Source organism: Carcharodon carcharias, chromosome 33, assembly GCF_017639515.1.
Source record: "Carcharodon carcharias isolate sCarCar2 chromosome 33, sCarCar2.pri, whole genome shotgun sequence".
Lineage (NCBI taxonomy): Eukaryota > Metazoa > Chordata > Chondrichthyes > Lamniformes > Lamnidae > Carcharodon > Carcharodon carcharias.
In genome coordinates this window covers 18775108-18782929 of record NC_054499.1, presented here as the reverse complement: position 1 = coordinate 18782929, position 7822 = coordinate 18775108, and the positions used below count along the sequence as shown (strand labels likewise).

The following is a 7822-nucleotide window of genomic DNA, read 5'->3' as shown; positions in this document are numbered from 1 at the left end:
ATGTTATATGAATATAAATACATACCTTTATATATGTGTTTGTGTGCAAGGAAGCATTTTTATGTGAGCTCTAATGTGTTTTATTCCCTAAATTGTCATTTGTGCTTGTAGTTCAGCACTTTAGAGTCCAAAGTCCCATGTTAGATTAAAGAAAAAGTATACTCAAACATTCCAAAGTTTTGAGTATAAGGCTTGAGCTGAGATTTCTGGCAAAACAAATCGCAATTTGAAGGCATTGTAAAGCTAAAACAGGGTTAGATGAGCCAAACTTTGCACCATCCCATTGCAGACTAGAATCACCAGCTTCCAAGGTGATTGATACATCCGAGTTGGTATTCTAAATTCTGGGGGAAATAAAATACCTGAAGTTCAAAGGATTCTAGGAAAACCAAAAGGCATATGTGGTTCAAATGGATAAAAAGATTCTCTTTTGAAGAGATGAATTAAATATGAAAGGAAATCTGCATCCCAACAATATGAATTTGGGACAATTTTGAGATATGAAAAGTATAGTGTAATTTAATGAGTTACTTCTGAATAACTAAAATACTATCCAAGATAAAGAATGTGTTGAAAAACATATGGGACTTTTAATCTGGATACAAATCAACACACATGAGAAAGAAGTAGTTTCATTTTGATAGCGTAAATTACAGTTCTTACCAAGTTTAAAAATTTGAGGTTTGGTATCTGATAAAGTTCTCAAAAGGGAATTTTCATTTTAAAGTGTTTTTGACAATAATTGGCACTAATTCAAATGCTGCAAGCTTTTTGTAATTGTCAGTCTGTTCCCAAAATATAAAGTTAAGCTCAAGGCCTTGACAAGGTTTGACAGAAATCCAATTTTTGGCCAAGTTAATGAATCTGGGATAATTCTAAAAAATAGTGGGTTATTTTTGTGACAATAGGATATTGTTTGAGAAGAAGATAAGGAAGTAAAACACGTCAATGCCTGATTTCTGTTTCAAAACTGTTATGAGAATACTTTATTGGACTGTAAAGTCTCTCCAGACAACCTGAACAAGACAAGATCGTAGCTTTTGCATGTGTGCAATGGTATGAGGAAAGTAGGAGAAAGAGTTAGGGAAAGAGGACACAATACACAAACTGTTTTAAGAGAACTGAATTTGATAATCTAGCCATCAGCTGAGACATTGGAACCGCATAAGGGGAGATAAGCAAAGATCTAGAGACAGAGATCCCATTGACATGGAATAGTTAATATGGCCCAAAGAGTAAGGAACCATTTAAAATGATCAAGACAATAGAGAAACTGACCTCAAGAAAATCTTAGGATGATCATGATCAGGAAGAAAAACTTAGAGGTAAAATTACGTGGAATCTGTAGTTGAGGCATTTGAAGGGTAAGGAGAAATAATACTTAACAACAATTCACCACAAGATGGATACACGTGAAGGGAAAGCTGGAAAAGGCGAATTAGATGGATTACTGACTATATTAATATACCTGCGAGATATAAAAAGTAAGACCACAGGATTAACATCATGATGAAAGACAGGGTTAAGCGGCTCCCAGAGAGAACCGCCACTGGAAGTGAAGATGAGCCATTGAAAGATAGGATAACAAGGTGCAATGTAGAGTTGTATAGACAGCTTAAATCTGTCTGACATGGGACAGCAACAGGAGATAGTAGACTGGGAGGAGTGGGGGTGCCTACCCAGATGGATTCAGGTCAGGGAACTCATTTTGCAGGAAGGGTCATTAGAGAAATGTATAAATTTATGGGGATTAAACAGAAGTTCGACTTTCTCTACCACCCGCAAAGCTCGGGGATGATGGAAAAGATGAACTGAACTTTTTTAAAAAGCAGTAGCAAAAGCAGTTCAAGAGACAGGGAACTGCTGGGCAACAGTGTTGCCCAATATTCTGATGCACCTTAGACATACTCCAAGCAGGACCACTGGGTTCACCCCATTTGAACTAATGACAAGGAGAACAATGCAGTTACTCGAGGGAATCATAGTAGGAGGGGGAGATGTGTGACCACTAAAAGGAAGGGTGTGAGACTATGTGAGGGAAAGGGTAAGCAATTATATGAGTTAAGGAAGGAAGTCAGGAACTGACACATAATTAAAGACATGGAAATAGATAAATCCGAAAGACAACAACAGAGCCCCCTAAACCCCCCCCACACCACCCCCCCGCCCTCCACACACCTCCCCAGGTGGGGAACAAGTGATGGTTAAGATAACCCAGAACAAACAGGGTTTGCGCCCAAATGGGCAGGACCATATGAGAACAAACCTCAACAACTGACCGGTGACGACTGGGACGGTTATCTGCTGAAGTTCACAGAATGTTAATCTCAATGTCAACGCTCATGGGCATGGCGATACTGGCAACAAGGTCGGGGGTTATCACGGCTCACCCCGCACTGCAAGAGGGACTCTGGTACAGCACAGGCAGTGCCAAATGCGACACACAACGGGGAATACTAACTGTAACAGTAGAAGAGCAAGTGGTTTTGAATTGCAACAAGGGTTTGCTTCAGATTGGGCATGGAAGTGTCAGAAATATGACATGTACAGGGACATCAATGGTTAATTCTCTTGACCTGGCAACTGTTGACCAGAAGATCTGGACCTTCAGCTCCAAGCTTAAGGAAATTTTAGAAGGGGGGCAGGGAATTCACAACACCCAATTAAACACAGACCAGGACATGACATGGTTAATTCAAAACCTGACCACCATGCTCGAAGGTCATGTGGGGGCTATCAATAAAATGATTGGAATGGGGAAAAATATTTCAGGTAACGCAAGCAGAAATGATGTTTGCAGCACCTATGGATTTTGGGCACTGGAACAAGCCGGAGAGAATTTAAGACGGATTAATGAAGCAATAGTTCCTTTATGGGTAATGAATGAACATTTATTTAATCATTCACGACATAAGGATCATGACTTGACTTGTTGCCAGCTCAGAAATTTAACACGTGTATAAAGAATGAATGTTGAATGTGTAGTGAATAATAATATGCTAATAGGCATTGTCTTAGTGATACTTGTTATAGCTATGTCAACACCTGGCAGAACATTATATGGAGTTGAAAATATTGGGGTGATACAGAGGGATTATTATATTAGGTACCATGACATTCCAAAACATGCATTAGACATAGAAAGGAATATAGTTAGCACCACATTAGAATGGTGTAGTATAGAGGCCACCACAGTAGTATGTGCACATCCAATTTATGAGACAAAGAAGCTAAGTGTGGGTTTAAGGCAGCAGCAAACTGTACAATGGAAACTATATGGGCTGCAAAGGAACTGACCCATGTTGCATATTTGGGGAATGGAAGATATTGTATTACCATGTGGCAGCAAAAGATCCAGTACGGGCGCAACTGGATGTGCCCCCTCCACAATCATTCACTCTGCCCATACCCGCACGAGCCGGCAAGGCTGGGGAAGGTGGAACTGGTCAAAATATACAAGAGAGGAGCGGCTACTATTCAGGCCATGGAAAGCCTTAAGGATAACCTGATGCAGTATTTGAACCAGTTCTCCTATGAAATTCCCTTATGACCAGAGCACCTAACCATGATTCAAGACAGACTCAGCAGATGTATAGAACTTACTACACACTGCAGCAACAGGTTAGAGCCTTGAAAGAGGATATCGTGCAAATAGATTCCTCCACATGGTGACAGGATCTGTGGAATTGGGGTTCAAAAGTACAAATACACCTGTGGATTCGGATTATGTCCCTTGCCCTGATTGTGATTCAGCTGATAATAATTATATATTTAATATACTTGATTCATCGTACCTGAAGGTTACAAAAGAGGTGGCGCTGGAGGAGTTTTAATAGGTCGAGAAGAGGTTTAGCAAGTCTGAGACCTGAATTGAAGGCCAGATGATCTGACCAGTACCGTTTTACATGCCAAAGCCGGATACCTGACCAGTATCAATGGTGGTGGTACGTAAAGGGACTGACAGTATCAGACCAAGGGCCAAAAGGGTGGAATGTTAGGGGAAATACAGTAGAAATTTATTGAAAGGGAATGAATTACTTAAAATCTCTGGGCAGCCAGTGCTACCAAGCATATTAACAGTTGAAGATTACCAGATGAACCTTGCACAGCCTTAGGGCCTATAAACAACAGAAAGGCCTTGGGAGCCGGACGGGAATCAGAGGATGGCAACAACATAGATTAAGTGTGCTCTCCAACAGATAAGGAAAGGACAGATGCTTCCAGCATAGGTAGAGGGAGAGGTCTGGCTTGAAAGAGCACGTATGATGTAACCTATATCCTGACAAGATTAGAATTTGAACATTGTTCTTGGCTGTAATCAGTGGTGTATAAAATAAGCTGTGCACTTGTAGTTTGGCAAAGTGCTACCTCAAGCTGCTTGAGGTGGATATCTCCTTGCAGCTGCTCGAATAAACTATCATAACCTCTATCAGAGCCTCCTGTGGTCCATTGGTCAAAGCTACCACAACAGTTGTCAACATAATTTTTAGCACATGGAAGATTATTTAACAACTGTTGACCAATCACAGAATCATATCTAATGCTGGACACTACATCTTTGAGTTTTGCAAGCACGAACTGATTGCAAGAACATGTACACACATTGCGCCTGTTGCAGCTAAACAAAATAAGTGAGAGCCATTTGCGGACTCATTCCTCAGGGCAATGTCTTGACCATTTAGTGTCAAGCTGCCTGGTTTAAATTTCAGCAATGCTTGGCAGTTAACTGTCAGTCACCATCACTGGTCTATTCTCCATGGAATGCCTCTATCTATCAAAGTCAACTTGCCAACCAATCAGCACTCTCTTCACATATGGTATAAATTGTTGTCTTCACCCTATATTGGTATTCTTGAGAAGTCCTAATGAGTCAGTCAAAAAGCTTCGATGTGTCTCTTTTTTCAGCAATACTCAAGTTCTGTACTACCAGACGACTGTTTGTACACTCACATATGTATATGCCCACATACAAAATTCCCTCTCACACAGCTAATACTCAACCAATCACATATCCAACTCACACAAGATCGCTCTTACACCCACCCACACTCACATATACCCTTATACACATTCGGACAGATCTCCTCTTGCATGCATATGCCCTCTCGCAGACACATTCTCAGGGACCCTTGGCTGATTTGTGTACCTTCCCGCACTGACCCCCACTGCTGTGCTCGCACTGATACGCAGCGCAAGAGTTGAGCTGGAACAGACTGCCGAGACACTCAGCGGACAATCTGGCTTGCTCTGTTGTGCCTGAGAAGTGCTGGGAATTGGCATTCTCTCGTTCAAGGTTTGAATAGCCAGCGAACAAAATGCTGCAACAATTCTTTTTTAAACTGGAACACAGTTATGGAATATGTCCAGCTGGTGCCCAGTTAATGTAGTTTCAATCACTTTTGAACCGAGTTTCATGTCTGTGCCCCCTCGCATACACATCGACTCACCTAACACGCACGCAGCGGAAATATTAGTTTCCCGGGAACTTCGACTCGAAGACTCCAAAGGGTTAAATAGCTAAAGATTTGTTTGAAACTCCTACTTCCTAAAATAAACTGCTTTTTGTTAAGTTGTTGCAGATTCAGAAGGCCTTGGGGCTAAAAAGTTGTGACACCCCGAACATGAGTGCCTGAGATCAAAACCACGTGAAGTTGCCTGGACAAGGCCCGACCAGTGGCTGTACCCTAAAGCACTAGTGGAAACATTCTTTCAGTAGTCACATGTAGCATGTTATTGCAAGCGCTTGCAGGCCGTGAATATATTAGAACATAAGCCTGTCTAGAAGAATGTTTCCATTATAAATGTCTTGTTGCTCGTCATCTGCACCACAGTGTCACAACTAGGAGCTTTTTATCATGAACTGGAAAAAGTCGGCAGGTCTAACAGCATCTCTGGAGGGAGAAACAGAGTTAACATTTCGAGTGCGCATGACTGTTCTTCAGAGCTACAGAGAAGCAGGATTGTGATGACATTTAAAATAGAACAAAACAATCTGGAAAAACTCAGCAGGTCTGACAACATCTGCTGAGAGGAATACATTGAACGTTTCGAGTCCGTGTGACTCTTCATCAGAATAAAGAAAATATAAAAATGAGGTGAAATACAAGCTGTTTAAGGGGGTGGGACAGGTAGAACTGGATAGAGGGCCAGTGATAGGTGAGGCAAAGAAGAGATTGCCAAAGATGTCATAGACAAAAGAACAAAGGGGTGTTAACAGTGATGATATTATCTAAGGAATGTGCTAATGGTGACATTAAGGTTAGAAAGCAGGATGAGCAAGTGGCAGATGGCCCTAGTGGGGTGAGTGGAGGGGGGGTGGTGGGGGAGGGGGGGGAAATATCGAAATAGATTAAAAGGCGGAGATAAAACAATGGATGGAAATAAATTTTAAAATAATGGAAATAGGTGGGAAAAGAAAAATATATTTTAAAAATAATAAGTTATTGGGAAAAGGGGGATCAGAAAGGGAGTGTGGATGGAGGAGAGAGTTTATGATCTGAAGCTGTTGAAGTTAATGTGATGAAATGTATACTGTTCCAGGGAGGTGGAGCAGTTGAAGCTGGATAGAAGGCCAGCGATAAGTGGGGTCAAAGGAGAGATTGACAAAGATGTCATGAACGAAAGGACAAAGGGGTTATTAAAGGTACTGTTAAGGGCTAAAGGATGTGCTGATAGCGGCATTAAGGTAAGAAAGTAGAAATGTTAACTCTGTTTTTCTCTCCACAGATGCTGTTAGACCTGCTGATTTATTTTTCCAGCATTTTCCGCTTTTGTTTCAGATTTCCAGCACCTGCAGTATTTTGCTTTTAGCTTTCTATGGTGAGCTGCCTGTCCATCATTCCCATGGCCTCTGGGAAAGCGTGGGCGGAGCATTCTGACAGGCTGGAATCATGGTATTGGGCGTAAATAAAAGCAAAGTACTGCGGATGCTGGAAATACGAAACAAAAAATGGCCCCCCACCCAGCTCTACCTGTCCCAACCACCCCCCCCCCCCCACCCCCACCCCTGCAAGCCGATATTTCACCTCATTTCTCCATTTCCTTAGTTCTGATGAAGGGTCACACGGACTCGAAACGTCAACTGTGTTCCACTCCGCAGATGCTGTCAGACCTGCTGAGTTTTTCTGTGGTATCGGGCGTGTTCGGGCGACCGGTGCGTGGGCAGTAACTTCCAGGGAGTTAGATGGCAATTCGAAACTTACTCGGGGGAGATGTGCGAACAGAGGGCAACAGGCCAGTGAGCTAGGACGAAATCGTCAAGGAAATCGTGGGAGAGAGGCTCAGCTCCCACCCAAAGGACAAAGAGGGTAACAGAGTTCTGAATTGTACATTGTCAACTGCTACTATATACCACACTGTGTTAATTTTTAGTTGCAACAAATAAAGTCAATACTATTACCGATGCGGTGTCAATCTCAAACAACTGAACACGCTCCAAATCAATTCAGGTGTTCGGGCAAAATAGCGAGTGTTCGGAAGATGTTTCTTGTCCGCAGCACCACCGATCGGCTCACAGGTAAACTCAACTAACGTGAGTCATATTGGACTGGAAACGTGAACCCTGTTTCTTCTCCACAGATACTGCTAGGCCTGCTGAATGTTTCCAGCGGTTCTTTTCTGTTTGTAGTTCAAACAATGTGTGTCTGCGCCCAGACAGGCAAACGCCTTCAGTCACAGGCATACATGAACTCACTCTGTATTGTCGGCTGATGCGCGCTTCGGCTGAATTTCTTATGTTTAGGGCGAGCCTCCTGCAGTTCACTGAATCCTCTCGGGTTCGGGTGATAACCGCGAATCTTGTCCAGTTCGAGAGGATGTTGCA

The 7822-nt window shown here is 42.4% G+C and overlaps 1 protein-coding gene across 2 annotated transcripts in view; it reads left to right on the top strand.

Annotated features, from left to right (window-relative positions):
- The first annotated feature begins 7011 nt into the window (after nucleotides 1-7011).
- The window catches only part of LOC121272281 (lysophosphatidic acid receptor 6-like), an 85876-nt gene continuing 85065 nt past the window's right edge, over nucleotides 7012-7822 (top strand). For both annotated transcript variants that reach the window (XR_005941865.1, XM_041178848.1), the window contains exon 1: nucleotides 7012-7307. The gene's annotated coding sequence lies outside the window, so the exon portion shown is untranslated. The remainder of the gene's footprint in view (nucleotides 7308-7822) is intronic.